Source organism: Aptenodytes forsteri, unplaced genomic scaffold (assembly GCF_000699145.1).
Source record: "Aptenodytes forsteri isolate BGI_AS27 unplaced genomic scaffold, ASM69914v1 Scaffold20, whole genome shotgun sequence".
Lineage (NCBI taxonomy): Eukaryota > Metazoa > Chordata > Aves > Sphenisciformes > Spheniscidae > Aptenodytes > Aptenodytes forsteri.
Genome location: NW_008795523.1, coordinates 2,259,831 through 2,276,681, shown reverse-complemented (window position 1 = coordinate 2,276,681; position 16,851 = coordinate 2,259,831). Strand labels below are relative to the sequence as shown.

At 44.2% G+C, this 16,851-nt stretch overlaps 1 protein-coding gene across 1 annotated transcript in view; it reads right to left on the bottom strand.

Annotated features, from left to right (window-relative positions):
* BACH2 (BTB domain and CNC homolog 2) overlaps nucleotides 1-16,851 on the bottom strand; it is a 151,581-nt gene that overhangs the window by 92,822 nt on the left and 41,908 nt on the right. Inside the window, exon 2 of the mRNA XM_009281932.2 lies at nucleotides 11,743-11,851. The gene's annotated coding sequence lies outside the window, so the exon portion shown is untranslated. The remainder of the gene's footprint in view (nucleotides 1-11,742; nucleotides 11,852-16,851) is intronic.

The window sequence follows — 16,851 nt, the reverse complement described above, 5'->3', positions numbered from 1 at the left end:
CGATCTGCAGAAGGTTCACAACACAAACGAAGGTTTTGTTTACTACTGATATAAACAGCTGAAACACTCTCCGTCGCTTGGTTTAAGAATCAACACGCACCAGCCTCAAAGCGGTGCTGATGGATCTGTGCTGCTGCACTGATCTGTGTGGATTCCAATATTCGTGTCGTGTTTTCTGGGCTGGAATTGAGGGAGAACTTACCAACAAATCTAACTTTACGCTGAAGGAACCTCTGTGTGATATTGAAGAGGTCCAAGACCAAGAGCTGCACCCCTTCACCTGAACTGCTTCCGTTCAGCGCGTTTCTTTGGATAGCATAGTAATTTTTTTTTTTTTAAATTCAAGACAGCTCCATGTATTTGCTTTTATTTCTAGCATAATGTTTACTATTCCAATCAGAACATTCTGTAATCTCGTCTAAATGTTTTATTATTAATTGCCGCACCCCCACCACCCCACCCTTAATAATTATCCTCGGGAGAGGTAAACATTTCAACACGAGTTACTTTAGTTAAAGCCATGAATATGCATTATTTATTTATTTAGGTAAACAGTAATTAAGAAAAATCACCCAGACCGTCTTCTCTTTGAAGCGAGCACTACTTCACCAGCCTTGCCATGGGAATTGCAAGTCCCTTAAACACATACATTACTTTGTCCTCCTCCACCGTGATTTACATTTGTGGGCCTCAGACCACGCAACAGCTGCCAGGAAGACAGTCCCTATGTTGTCCAAGGCCGTGCAGCGAGTCCAAAGCATCCAGACTCACTCTCAAGGATGAGCAGCAGGTACCCAGACGTTAGCAGAGAAGAAAGGAGCAACATTTTGAGTGCAGGATGAGGACCAGAATGCTGCTATCTATCACCCAATATGCTGATTTTTAAGTTTTTAGCAGCAAGACCACCTCTACTAACATCAAAACTCTGATGATCCCCCCCTTTGCACTCTCTCCGTGGACAGAGGGCTATGTCCTGACAAACCGAGGGACTGTCACCACCACGGCCTCTCCATGCTAAGCTGGGGAGCAGCCAGCCCCAAACCAATGAGTGTTTGGTGCCGAAGCAGTCAGACAGCCCCCGTTATATATATATAACCTATGATTGGGCAATAAGCAGCTGAGTGACTCCACTCAATTCCCCTGGATTTCTTCCTCAGTATTACACGACCTCAAATATTGCAATATCCCGTCCTGCCTAATACTTCCACCAACTTCTACCACACGTGGTGACAGAATTGGGCGGCACCACAGGCCATGCAGCCACTTACAGGGAACTAATTTTTTTAAACCAAAAAATTAAGACACGTCAGACAGTCCTGAAAAGGATGATCATCCAGCCTAAGGATTGCACCAGCGCTACAAGAGAGGAATCAAAATGTCTCCCAAAGACAAAGGGATTTTCGCAGATCTAAAATTATTAAGTAAATAGATAAAACTGCGGTCTGGGCTTTGTTTCAGTTTTCAGAGCTAATTTCCGGCCACCGTTCAGAGAAATGCTTTGCATTTCCACTTCTGACTCACCCGTTTTAACAAGCGCGCTCGCTGGAATTACTAAGCACGGGATCTGATCAAAACATTTCACTTTCTGAATCAAAGTGCTTTTCAATTTTATCGATGTGAACTTATCTATAAATTTAATGTGGTGACGGACGACACTGGTGGTGTGTGGGTATGGTCCAGGTGGGCAATGTGATGGGTCAGAGGACCCCTCTCCCACTGGGCGCCCGGCATTCCACCGAGGCACGGGGATGTCTCCCAAATTTTGCACAACCGCTCGGCGCAGGCTGACGCCGGTCTCTCGCATCCCGATCACAAAATGACACACGCTCCCAGAGACACGTTTAAACGTCGGGTATGAATGAAAAGCATTCCTGAAAAGAATGTGTTATGAAACCGAAAATCGGGGACCGCCGCAGCGCTGTGCCTAAGTTGAGTCATCAGTTCCCCTTACGGCCTAATAATTGACACTGCCTTGATCAGAATGACTGATCCGAACGTTGTTTTGTGTTTGTGTGTTTTTTCTTGTTTTTTTTTTAATTAAAAAAAATAGATTTCCTATGTAAACAAGCCGCTTGTCATCTCACAGGCGTGTTTGTATACACCAGATCACGGGAAACATCTGTCAAAAACAGATTTCGCTCTCGTCAGTCAACTCAGTACAGTCTGAATCAGACTGTAGTACAAAGAAACCAAAAACAGGTCTCGTTACGGAAAGAATACGCTGCGAACTCTCAGTGGAAGCACTGATATTATTGCATTTTCTTGGGATTAAATGCTGCAAAGATTATTAGAAGAATTCTCTCCTTCCCCTGCAGGATCTCTTCCCCCAAAGGAAATCCTGGGAATTTAAGAGCTTCTGTTCTCCCCTCTTTCTGCACTTTTCTAAAATTAAGCATCTTCTAGGAAGATGCGAGAAGAATCAAGGTTCGATGAAACTTCAGAGCATGCTGATTTCCCACCTTTTGACACCGTTACTCGGATAACAGAGTGATTCCCCTTCTGATGCTTTCAACAAACAAACACTCCCACATGTCTGCATCCCTCAGGTCACACCTCCCCAGAACGATTCATTAATTATTTTCACATCTTCTAAACAGGAAAAGATCAAGTGAGCCTGCAACTGCCTCTAGTGGTGTTTTCTGAAGAAAAGGTGACACAAAACAGGGTGTTTGCTACTACCAGGATAACGGTGATATGAGACAGCCATACTGTGGGTCTTCTGCCAGGGAATCTACCCTGGAATAGCAAAATCATTAGAACAACAACAACAAAAAAGAAACCAAAGGGAGAAACAGGCGTGAGGCTTTAACAGAAAGAGGATTAGGCTACTCCATTGGCATGAAAATGGAGGAGATGACTGGGGCAGGAGCACCAGGCTCAGTGGGTACCACACGGGTGTCAAGGCTGGGACTGAACACAGACCCCTGTTAAATGGACCAATAATTTACAGATTAAGGGGACAGTATTTGAAACATTTAACAGTGGATACACGGTCTTATTAGAAGTATGTTCCTGGATGGGTAAGAAATTAATGGCCACGTCTGTATTAGCCTTTGTTGGTAGACTGAAACCGCCAGTACTGTGGAGCAGATGTGATGCCCAATTTTTGTGTTTTGCCTGGCAGTAACTCCAGCCTGGTGCTGCAGACTGAGCACCCACCAGCAGTTGGAGCACATCAGCAGCGCTGCTGGAAGCACAACTCTCATATCAGTAACTCATGAGTTACACAGCATGCTACTAATTCTTAAAAACAAGGCATGGAGATAGGAGGAGAACCTCAATATACTTTGGACAAGATGGAGGAGGACCCATCTAAACACCAAGTACTGAGAGTAATAAAATGGTAGGTTTTAAAACAAGAACACAGGCTAAATCCGAAGCTGTAGAGGAGAAGGAATGATGGAACAAATGGCATAAAATGGGAAAAGAAAATTATTTACTGGCTGGAGATGACATTAGATTTTATTTCCCTAACTGTGTAGGTGGCTAGACATGAAGCTAATACTTAGAAGTATCTGCAAAATATTGTACTCTATCTCCTTTGAATGGGGCAAAGTGGATTTAGATGAAAGTCTTGCTTTTCAACGACAAAACATCTTAACGCAAGCAATTTACACAGCTCTTTTGAAATAAGAAATGACTGCAGAGCTACATTTATGAAACAAACCTATGACAATACTAAACAAGATGCAATCTCAATTGTGATTTAGAAACGATATCCAGAAGCATACAGCTTTAGCTATATTCAGCACAGAATCCAATGAGTATCATCAACCTTACAACATTTTTGGGGACTCTCATATTTACACTTTTACTTACATCAGCTATTTCAGAGAGAAATGGACCGACACACTCCCAAAATGTGAGGAGACACACTATTTTGGCCAGATTTGAGAAGGGACTGCACTTAGCGCTGATTTTCTCTGCCTGACCTAGGATAACACATGCTTTTGACCGTGACTTTTATGAACTCTTTGAAGTTTTATTATTCCAAGGTACAAGGGTGGCAATACTAAGACAGAGAAAGCAGAGAAAAATTGAATGGGAATTAAAAGCACTTTGCACTCTCAAGCCAGCAAGCGAAAGAATCATATTTGGCTTCATGAGAGCATTGCCAATACTAACAAACCATTTGCCGTCTGGCGCTGCATACCAGCAGGCCATGTACTGTTTTGATGCTTTATTGTTTTGATGCAAGCTAAGTGGGCAAAATTTGAAGTGTATCTGCCATGGCTGCTTTTTAGTTCATTTTGCACCCACTCCTGAATGTCATGATGGAAAAAATTAAGGCAAGGGGAACAAAGCAAAACAGGGTTCACCACCTCATAAAGAAAGGTACATGTACTTTACATGTCTGTCTAGTTCTCCCTAACAGCTCAACACAAACAGAAAACCGGGGCACTACATGAATTTCTTCTTCAGTTTCATGCCACCTGAAAACCGATGTTTTGTATTGTCACCGTCCCAGTTAACCATCACCCAAAGCAGTACTAAGAACCAGCATGCATTAGGCCAGAATGAAAGCCAACTCCATAACCAGAACAAAGAATGATTTTCTTGGCAAGCTCCCTTCTCTGCTCTTAAACTGTGGCTATGCCAGCTTCAGGGATCTCCGGCACGATCCAGGCTCACCACTCATTCCTGCAAGAAAAATGTTCTCTGCACTCAGTAATTATAGCTTAACTTTGCCATGTGAAAGAGCCTCTCTTTCCAATTCTCATGGCTTTTGGAGGGTTTTTGTGTTTTGTTTTTGACTCATACCACAAAACCTGCCTGTTCTGCCTTGATTACCTTGGTTTATTATTCTCTGCAGTCTTGGCATTTGTTTAAAATTATGTAAAAAATAGGCAGTTGCACAGAGAATGATTAGTACAGCAAGTGCCGTAACCAAGCAATGTTATATATTTTGTTGCTTATGAAGTCAGCGTATCAGAACCAGCCAAATCTATTAGTTTGGTCTGAAAGTATATTTTTCCTTTCCTGCTTGCAACAGGATAATTAATACTTGGAAGAAATAAGGGAGAAAATAAGCATGGCAGTAGGTAAGCACTCCTAATGACATAAGCTCACATTTGGATCAAGGGTTGTGGTTTGGGACCTATCTCTAGGAAGAAAGAATAACAAAGTTTGTGTCCTTGTGTGTGACAAGAACACTTGCCACACTGTCTGTTCAGCTGTCATCCCAAATCACTTATTACCTGTGCCAGTGTCCTTGTCCCACTGAAAAAGTCTGTACTTCTCCCTGAAGCTCTGCAAGCAAAAAATTAAATCTAATGCTTTCCCATTTGTTCAGAGTGGCTGATGAAAAACTCATTAATGGATACTTGGGCAAAAAGGCTCTCTGCAATTACAGCACACAGCTATAAAAGCCAATGCACGATGGCCAGCAAATGTTTCTATGTAGAAATTGGCTTAACGCAGCTTCCTACTTGGTAAATAGTGAGAGGAAATTCTGAATAAATATTTGTTTTCCCGTAATTATTTCTACACTGGGTGAGGCAAGACAGAAGGATGTTTAGGCACTGAACTGATTTCAGGTTTTGTTCTCTGTGCATGATTTGGCCTGCAACGCTATAGGGCTTTTAATCTCATATACCTTGTGGATCCTATTATCATCATCATCATAATGAAACCAGACACAGCTTACTTCCCGTTCCCCCAGCCCGACACCAGCAGGGCATGCTGAAATGAGAGAGTCACTCATGTAAAACTGACTGAAGAAGGCTACCCATCATTTCAGCCGCTTGGCTTCACCTCCCCGCGCCAAACGGTGCCACCTCAAGCTGCTCCTGCCAACATACAGGTCAAGCAGCAGTGTAACCCAAACCATAAGGACCAGAAGACATCCAGTGTAGCCTGTCCATGGGAAAGGCGAAAAAAAGTCCCTGGGTGTTTCTACAATTCCTGTTGCTCTCAGCGCAATTAGATTTTATTGAACTGTAATCCTAGATAAGTATATTGAATCTTACAGCTAAAGTCAATTACACTGCGTTAAATAGCTGGCTTCCTAATTTGCAGGAGGAAAATCACTTCTTCGGTATAAAGCTAAATTAGTTCAATAACTCGTTACTTGTAGCTTGGGTGCAGGGTTGAAACAGCAATGGCCAACTAAGCGGTTGCCATATTTTCAGGCAGCAGTCCCTTGGAGCTGTAAGCAGACCAAATTCCCAGGTTTACCAGTTGGGAAAAGGGATAAGCATGGCAGGCAGAGAAGGGACATCCAGTGTCAGCAGCACCACATCTCAAACCAGCTGTGTTTTCTCATGGCAGGGGACTCTGAGCTAACCAGCCTCAGAAGGGATGAGACATCGCTTTTCCTATAATTGAAAATCCTCATACTTAGAGGTTTGGGTTAGACGCAGCAGCCAGCCTGGAGCTGCACTGTGCCTCTCCAAGCAAGAAGCGGGCTCTTTATTAATCTAAAACGGGATTAACTAGACCAAAATCAATGGGGCTGCTCCCAGGTCCACCAAGGCTTATGCACCCTCTGTCTCTGGAGGGCTCTAAATCACAGTCTTTCCGGCACATCCCCCAGTGCCTGGCACTACCCCCACCTGCCTGCTGCCTTCTCAAACACTCTCCACAGATGTCCATTCCTGGCCATGGTCAGAGGCAGGGCTGGCAGACTTCTGGTATGACCCTCGTTTGGCACCTGGGCTCAGAATTTAGGCTGCTGTGTACTGCCATCAACTGGGGTCCGAATGAGAAACCAGAACCAAACCGAACCAAACCGTTTCATGAATGAGGAGAGAGGGAAAGCTGGGTGCAGTGAAATGGTGGGGAAAAATAAACAGGAAAGTAAATTGATGAGAGAGTTACTGAAGAAAAGTCAACCTGCCCAAGACAAAGGCTGGCTGCCATTCAGGAATAAGGAACAAGTAGAGGAGGGAGGACCTGGGAGGGAAGAGCACCTTGTGCCACTTCTGTATCCTACCAGACACAAGCCACGACGGAGAAGAAACTTCACACGGAAGGGTCAGCATAGGGAGAATCAGTGGCAGAAGGAGGTCCAGGTGAGTATGGATCTCAAAGCAAGGCTGGGAAAGCATTTCTGTGGCCACGGGAGGAGGACTGAAATACAGCAGGGATGGGCGGACTACGTAGGTCCCAAAGAGGAGGATCTCTTATTAATGCTGGCAGCTCGGAGAAAGTTGAGGGTCAGGTCAAAGGAAGGTTTGTGAAAGCAAGGCCAAAAAAAGGGAAGGCAGTAAGAAGGTGGGAGGACAGGAAACAGCATGAGCTGTTGTAGCAGAATCAAATAGAAAACAAAACGTGGTTCTGGTCTGAGTATGAACCTGTCTGTACTTTCAAGATCTTGTCAGTGGCTGGAGAAGAGCATTACTAATGTTTGGAAGAGAAAAAGAGTGTATGGGGCTCCACACCCTCTTCCCAGAGAAAAATACTTCCTCTAAGGGGTGAGAAAAGTTTAACTACCAACCCACAGGAGATAAAAGGACACATCAAAAGGCATGTGACTTGTCATTTCTGATTCCTTACTCAGAATTAGCATCAGCACTGGGTGAATTCATATCAAAATCTCTCAAATGAGTATTTGCCTATCAGGGGCTGAGTGGAGGAGCAGAGGGGCTGGAGGCCAACCATGGTGGTGGGCTATCTGGACACCCTCAGCAGGTGCAGCAACACTGTGCCAGCGCACACCTTGCCAGGAGGCTGGGAAGGTGATGGCCCGCTCCCTCATACCACCTTCCTTGACTGCTAGGGTCACCTCCTGACCACACTCAAGCATTCTTCGGTTTCTTTCTAACATGCAACTATATTTAAATGTCAAGAGATCTCTGCATAACTCGGGAGATGACAGAAGCTGCGTTCCTGATCCCGTTGGGTTTGTGTGGGTCGCGTGTGTTGAGCAGACAGGAATGACTCCAAGCCATGAGAAGACAGACTGTGAGGAGAAAGGCGAGAGACAGGGAATACTCCAAGTGCCTGCCGCTGCACTGGGGCAGCCAAACACCATGAAGAACAGGCCTGAAAGACTCAGAAAGAAAAAACCCAACCCTTTCTAAGTCTGGAAATCATTTCCTCTACTCTTGAACACTGAAATGCAAGCAGCATGGGTGATTATCCCCTGTGAGGAAGCGCATCCCTCTTGCTTCTAGTCCCCGGGCTGGCTCTCCCTGCCGCAACAGCCACGTCTTTCAGCAGCATCACTAGGCTTCACCCTCACAATGGAAGGGAGGAGGATGATCTCCGCTGCACAAATGAGGAAGTCAGTCATGGGGCAGATGAAGGAGGTTGCCCAGGAACACACCGGAAACCTGTGACCGGGGCGGGGAACTGAACCCAGACCATGAGTTCCAGTTGGGTGCCCAGTCCAAACTGGGTGGCCGACAGATCACCTCTTCTACCGGGGCTTTGAAATTTAAGTTTGGTGGGTTTTTTAATGAATGTGGGTTTTTTATTTGTCTAGCCACTACGTTTCATTTCACTCACACTTCTGCTTTGCAGAAGCTTTTTATTCTGCTTCTTTTTTGTTTTGGCTTAAACACCCAACACAACTGAACATTAAACAGAATTTAACCTTCACTATTTGGTCTTCTCCCCTACCAAAATCAGCCTCTCTCTAGTTCTCACTGTCAAGTGTCCTTTGTGCACTCTGTGCTCACAACTATGGCTTCATCAAAACACGAGTGATATTTAGAAGATGTCTTATTCACAGCTTCAAAGAATTACAGCAACTGCTCATGCAAACAGTGGTGTTGTGAGGCAGCAGAGCAGATCTGGTGGGAAAACCAGAGAAAGGAGATGCACAAAAAAGGTAAGTTCCCAAGTAAATGCTCCGATGCTGCTATGCATCATGTCAAAATGAGCAATCGGCTGAAAAAAACCTACCAGTAAGCCACCGCATCAGGCTGCCTAGATTGTTTTACTGGCTTGGCTAATGAATCACTGGGCAAATGTGAGCAATGTACTCACAGCCAGGGTAGTCTTCATGACGGGTGAGAACAGTGTCTCTTCCTTTATCATCATGATCTGTGGTTTAATTGATATTTGAAAATGCCTTAAGATCTTTCAGTGAAAGGCACCTAATATGTATTTCTAAGACAAAATTCTGTGGTATTATACTATTTGCAAGGAGGTCCAACAAGTCAAACCGTTTTTTCATGAAGTAATTCACACTGGCTGAATCCCTTAGAGAAAGTCTCAAGATCTTGAGAGGGAAAAAATAACTAATTTCCACCTGTGTAATAACTAGCACAGTGAGAAAGAAAGAGACTTCAGCTTTTTGTGAGAAAAAGCTGCAAAACCACAAACTTTCAAAAGTGTCCAATATGCTATTTTCAGCTTATCTGGATGCAGCCCAAACTATCCCCAGCTAACCAAGGTGCACCAGAAGATTGTCATCATTCCACTTCCACCACAGGCTTTCACTAACTTGTGCCCACTGTTCATCCAAGGCTGTCAAGCCCTACAAAATAACATAAGACTTTTATGCTTAAAGCAGCCGAGCAGCTGCAAAAATAACCCTCTAAAAATACTGAATACTTGGTCCCACTCAGCAGCTGGAAAAACAATTACTGATTGAAAAATTCAGTGTTTGATATTACTTAATAGTTGGGGAAAAACTATTCGTGAATCATAATTAACATTTATTTAACTATTTAAAAGCATGCATCTACTGTTTGAGGCTTCACGGAGAGCCAATATGTGGCCTTCTGGCACCATTAAACAGACTAATACAGTTAAATTGGAAGGACATGAGGCAGAAAGCCACACTGGAATAGCGAATCCTTCAAGGAACTGATATAACTGAGATAGATTGTCTCAGTAGTGTGCGCCCCGCGACACCAGGTACAAACCCGCTCTACCAAACAAGTAGTGACTACCTCAGGGTAAATTAAATAAACGCACAGCTCCAGCTCCTGGTGCGGCAGTGATTCAAACACCATGACATAAAATGAATGAAAATCCAGCACTAATTGCAATAGAGTGAAAAGCTCCCCTTGAAACAGCCGCAAGGCTTACGGGCAACTCCACAGGGGTGCCAGCCCGGGGCTGGGTCGCAGCAGGGCTTCTTGCTGGCCAGTGCTGCAGCCCCGCGCAGGAAGGGACCAGAAGCGCCTGTCCACCCCAGGGGTGCCAGGCTCCTGCCTCCTGCACTGGAACCAACGGCGGCTTGGGTCAGAACTTAAATTCCAGAAGCAGACAGACCATTTACAGGCAGGATGCTGAAAACAAATGTTTTATCTTGTTCTAAATTTCTAATTTTTCTCATTAGAAATTAAATAAACACACAGCATTTATTTAATTTAAATTTTCTTAGACTTTCCTAAGTCCTAATTTCCCCCAAGTAATTCCCTCACTCTTTCTCTGCCCACTTGCCACAGCTGAGGTGTCCCACCACTGACAGTAACCGGGTCCTTTTTTCATCTCATTCACATCCACCCACATGGAATTGGGCTGAGTACCCCATGGGTCCGGTGGGCGCAGAGCAAGGATGAAATGGCAGTCAGTGCATCTGGCAGGTAACTCCTGGCAGAGCTGAGGCAAGGATTTTTTATCCGGCACCTCACCCGGCGAGTGACCCAGGTGTTTCAGTCGACTGCACAGAACAAAAATCCACAAACAAGAAACCTATTCCAAAAGACTGACTCAACTGCTTTACCACTGGGTTTAAAGGGCTCAGTCTTGGGATTAGCAAATATATATTTTTTTAAAAAACTAGTTTACGTACAGCAAATGTAACCTGTAGGGAATACTTTGCAAGGTGCTGAGTAGTGCAAGCAGCTGGTATAACGTGCTTAACTTTAAGTGATTTGAGCCCTAGGGCACTAACCCTCCCACCCTTGCTCTCTGAAGCGACCGTATTATCAGAGGCCATTTCAAGGGAAATGCACTGAAGTCATAAATACTTCTTATATCATACTTCTCATAACCTGCATCATCAGCCGCAGAAAAATGAAGATAATATAAAAAGAAATAAACTAATTATAAAATTTCAGGTCACAAACATCCCCAAATAGATTATGCTTTCAGAAGGAACTGTATAAATGGCATGATGAGGTTTTCTTGGTGTACATCTTGAAGTTTTCTAAGATGAAGTTATTAACTTTAAGTGCAAACATGTTCTCAGTGCCATACTCAATGCAATTGGCTTTTAACCTGAAATGGGGTCTTTTTCATCGACACATACTCATCACAGAGACAGATGCAGCTGACCAAATTCACCACCATTCACAGCCTACTGAGGTTCCCTAGCCATAGCCACCGCATGTCAGAAGAGACAAACCAGTGCCCTTTTCCAATCAGTTAGGGCAGCTATCCATGGAGTATTTCAAATCGAGTTAGGCAGATCACACCCTATGCCCCTGGAATATCTCCAGAAAACATTTGCCCTAGCAGGGCTACATCGGCATAGCTAAAATGCTGAAGTATGAAAATGTAGGCAGGGATGAACACCCAAAAAACATGTATGCCACAGAGCAAATGGCAAAATAGATCAATAGATATTTTGCCAATTTCTTTTTAGGCTTATATGTAGCTGCCTGTTCTCAGAAGTGTTCAGGTACTGTGCCGGGGAGCTTTAGAGCAAGTCAGCAAAGAGCCTTTAAAGGGCTTTAGCTCTATGCTTCAGACATGGGAGTGCTCGTGTTCCCACATGCATTGCTACTGTCTACTAGATGTTAGAGTAAAACTACGAAATTATAAGGAACAATCAAAACACCTAAAAAATGCCCCAAAACTGAAGAAACCATTTGATGCTGCTTTTGCAAAAATACTTACTTACAACGCAGTCCTGGAAGTGATTTCCAAGCAAGCCAACTGCTGCTTTAGACAGTTTACTGGATGGTGTGGCTCAGCTCTTTCATACAAGCAGCACCTACAGTTATATCTAGAAAAGGAAATAAAACCAAAATTCTTTGTGAGCAAATACGCAAATAAAGTCGTACTTCTTTTTAAAACCATAACCAGGTTACAACTAGCTTTAGTAGGACTCGATAAAGTTCTCATGCCAAGCTTCATGTGTGCTGCCTGCTTACAGGAACAAGGCGCAGTCAAAGCCTACCTAGGGTGCTGAAGCCGAGAGCGGCTGCGCTTGAGAAAAAAGCCCCATGCTGAGTGTATCAAAGCAGCGAACAAACACGCGCAGCTGTTTTTCTCATCTAGTTCTACTTAAAACGTTTGCAGGAAACGCAAGACGAAATACCGGTGTTAGCGCCAAAAAATGTAGGTGATTTCAGCAAGGCCAGGAATTCCAGGCACCAACTTCTTTCTTCTCTCTCTTGAGTGGGTGTTCACTTGTAAGTTGTAGACATGTTAGCAATTCAACGACTGAGCGAATTAATGTCAACTTAACACTCATTGTTAGGTTGGGAGGTTATTACTGCTTGTTCTGCTAAAATGACAGGTTAAAATAGGTTTGTATCTGAAAAGTTGCTTTCTATAATACATATTCCCCGGCTTTTCGTACCAAATAATTTTCTTCCACCACGTCAACTCCTATTGTATGAACCATCACTGCCAGCTCCACCACAGCAGCTGGGATAGGCAAGGAGAAACAGCGAGGGGACAGGCGAGGAAGAGAGAGCACTCAGGCCCCATCATTTCTCTTTGGGCTGCCATCTCATTTTTTTTTCCAGGCATTTTATGTCGTTTATGCGAGACTTCTCAACAAAGGAGCATGCTCGCATTCACAGGACACGTTCTGCTTTTAAAGCAAGCAAGCAAAGGCAAAACCCAAGAGTAAAGAGAGGGCTCTACTTTATCTAGCCACGAGCCTGAGAAACCTGTTTGCTATCAGGCACTACTTGGTGCACGGGATGGAGAGTTGTGATTTCCCAACTTTGCAGGTGATTATTATTAACGGAAAAAACAAATTTTCAAGGTTGAGCTGACTGGTATGGAGGAAAAAAACCATACCACCGCATGTCGAATTTTTGCAGACTCAGATCCATTTTGTACTAGTAAATGAGCTTTTATCCTTCCCTCCTTCGCTTTTTTTTTTCTTTTAGGGTAGCTCACAAGCTGCTGACAACTCACACTGTACTAAGAGCTGTTCACACCGCACAAAGTGTTTACCACTCACAACTGATGCTAAAAATTAATTTACAGCACCGCTACAGCAAGCTTTGACAAATTGTCATGTGTTGACACAGTCATAAGTTGTTGGTTAAAAAAAGTAACACTTCCCTCTTCTGCCACCTCATGTTTGAGACCAGGGATGGGCACATTATGCAAAGTTTGAAGGTTTGTAAGCTTCACAAATGTTTGGGCTTCACAAAACAAGCTCGGTTGTGAAAGTTTTTTCTCTTACAGTTAGGCGTGTGTTTATTGCCAAAAAGACTCTAGTAAGAAAAAAAATAAAATCCTTTCCCATCTACCAAGATCTGTGTGTTGTGCAAAACTAGGAGAAAAGGCTGTAAAATAAATAACCTTGCATGATACTTGTTCTAGATAAGATCAGACCAGTGACAAATACCCTGTATCAACTACTCAGAGCTGCAGACACCACCCTCCTACTTTAGAAAGGACGGGAAAAAAAAATATAACTGCAAGTAAGAGTTTTAATTGTTCTCAGCTGTCACACAATGTTATCTTAAGTGAACGCATTTATTTCTCGATTCTTCTGTATAGCTCTATATGAAAAAAAAACAAACCGGCGGCATTTATCAGACAAGGTCCAAGTTGATTTCCGTCTACTCAAGATAGTAAGCGTTAGTCAGCACTCATGCCTACGAGTGGCAGCTCTTAAATTTTAACTCCTCCTCTTCTTCCTTAGGGCAGGATAAATAATCTGTCTGCTTTACACCCTGGAATCAGTAATGGACACAAAGGTGGTCTCAGCTGAAATGAGCAGTGTTTCGGTGGCGATGCTAACTTAAAACGTTAGCCCCGCACTAGCCTAAATCCAGGTAAAGAAACAAGGCCGAAGATGGAGAGAACCAAATCAGCAGGAGATAACCACGCCATCCATTTGGTCGAGGTGTCAACAACTTTAAGTTATCTTAGTTTTTCTTGTCTTCTGAGGTTTAAGTTGCTCTGCACTTCTGCAGAGACACCCATGTAAGCTAAGGACCGCCATCCAGCAGCCAAACCAAGCAGCTGGTTGGTTTTACCTCCAGTGTTGTTGATGGTCAGGACAGGAAGACTGCCAATGCAGGAGAGAAGAAAGGGAGTCAGGCTGGGCCCGACCCCAGGCAGAAATCAAAACGCTAGCAATAGTCCAGGGCAGCAAAGCACAGTACTGCAAAATGAGCACTCTCAGCGCCTGCCAAGTGGGTTTCATGAGGAGCGCTTAAAAGCCACCGCTTTATGTTGTGCAGCAGCGACCTGGACTTCCAGTGCTCCAATACCACTCCCTAAGCTCCACCACCTCTCAGAGCACACACCATGCAAGAATGCAGAGGAAATTTGTTCAGGAAATTAACTTGGCAATACAAGGAATTAATTTTCTTTTTTTTTCCCCTAACACTTTTACGAAGAAGAGATGCTTCAAGTGGTTCCTAGGTCCTGAAGGGAGGCAACGTTGTACGTTTGCAGAACCAATCTACCTGCCCCATGCCTGCATTGGTGCAAGACTGATCCATGTAATTTCTCTACAAAACTCAAAACACGTAACATCAACCAAAAAGAGCTCATGCAAAACATTAAGGGGGGATGAAATTTCATACGGGACTCTCTACTTGCTCACGCCTCACACACCCGATACAGAATTTCTTCATCATCTGAGATGTTACTCTGACAAATGACATGTATTACTCTCTGATAGATCTAATGGAAGCGAAGGACATTTACATCATTACAGTCAGGATGGACATTATCTTGTCCTGCTGACTGGAATGATATCATGCATGCTTAATTAACTTAGATTGCTGTACATTTAGAAAAGCACTAAAGTGGCAACTTCTACCTCCCTCCCCCAAAGTAACAAAAATTTATAAATATTTTCAGCGCACCACACGAAATGCATTATTTCACTGGGTTCAGTCCAAGAGGCAATGAGATTGAAATAAAGACGATTCAACTATTAAGTTAAAAACTTCAATTGTGTAACTACACAGAAGGTAACACTAATTTTCCTCCACCTTGGAGGAAAACTAATAAAATCTTAAGTTTTACTGTAAGTTATCTCAACTGCCCAAATATAATCTCTCCTTTGCATTTTTACTTCTTTGCTGTATAGAAGCAAAGGAACTTAAACTCCCCGAGTTCTTTCTTTGGGATGGAAAAAGCCCAAGACATCCCCACTAACCTAGTGAAGAAAACTGTTCGGAAAAAAGTGGGACTTGGGGTTTTCTGGGGTCTTTTTTTTTGAGAAAAAGTATCTATTTACTTGTGACAATTTTTTTTACTGATGGATCCAACTTGTGAGTGTGAAGAAACCACCCACAAACAGAAGGGCCTTTCTTGCCAAGTCCCTTGCGTGAGCTTGTGCCTGCTCTAACCAACGCAGGGCCAGCGCAGGAAGGTTCAACATCGGGGAAAAGCAGACCGAGGATCTCTTGTAGCCTCTCCGCATCACACCTCTCTGCTCTGCCCTACAGGTTTTGGCACGGGGAGGATGGCAGAGTCTTGGCCGATCCCGCAGCTGCACTCCCTCCCGCTGCTATTTGCAGGGCATTAGAAGAAAGCCATAAAGATGACATTTGCCCCAGCAAGCCCTCACCAGGATTTCGAAAGCAAAAGGGAATATGTGAAGCTGTCCTGCTCTCTCAAAGATGCACGCATGTAACCAAAGGGGTAAATATATATATTGAATATATATACTGAATATGCACTGGGTAGCCCCTGCCTGCATGGGATGCAGACTGTGTGAAACGAACTCCCCTGGCTAGAAGTTTAAAAAAAAGGAGGGTTGCAGCTTTCTTATTCCCTGGGCACCACTCTTCCAACCAGTGAGGACAGGACGCTAACCCAAACGCTTCAGAGCTGCTGGGGTTTCAGAGGGCCTCTCCTCTCCCAAGGCAAGTGGCACCAGTGACTAACTACACCGTGGGCAATTTTCCTGTCTCTGCTCTACGCCCGTCTTTACGTCGCTGCAAAGGTCACTGTGTCACATCTGTCACACTGAGGTCTGCCACCCACCAGCAAGCAGGGAAGGAGCTTATCTGGACAGTCTGGCAGGACCTCCTGCGAGCATTCGGGGGTGGGGGGAAACCTTGCAGCTTTCCACTTGGGGGGAGGGGGTGCGCTTCAAAAACAGTTCCAGTTCTTAAACCTTAAGAAGGGACTGAGATGCTCAAATTGCCTTGAACTGAAAGGATCTCAACCTGCACTAGCCTTTGCACAGCTCAGCAAAGCCCAGGCCCTAAAGAAGCTGCTCCCTTCCCAACTCTCCCTCCCTGGTGCAGGAGGGGGAGCAGCGGGAAGCAGTATCTCTGTAAGCATGAGACAGTGGGAAAAGGCATCAGATCTTTGTCCGTGCCTCTCTGGAGCACACCTTGCACTTCCAGCCCTTTCAAGCAGAAGAAACTGGGCGGCCCTATGAAAAGTTTAATCATTTGAAAGCCAGCATCCGTGTTGCCCCTTTGCCCCTCCATCAAAAAGGAAGTGCAAGGACCCGTCAGGAGACAGAGTGGGAACTGCCTGCCCCCCGCGCACCAGCGTACTCACACACATGCACATGGGCATCCCTCTCCTTTGCTTTACCATTTTTTCTAACCATATACACTAATGTATTTTTCATTACTTTCTTAGCATTACATCTATCGCATGGTGCGTAATGATCAATGCCAGCATTACCTATACCATTAGCACAGAAGCATGTAATTAATTGAACGATTTCTTCTTCCCCAACTTCTCATAGCCAGTTTTGTTAAATAAATCCATCTGACTTCTTGCTTGACTTGTGTCTACTCAGATCACACCTTTACCAAAGCTAGAAGCATTTTG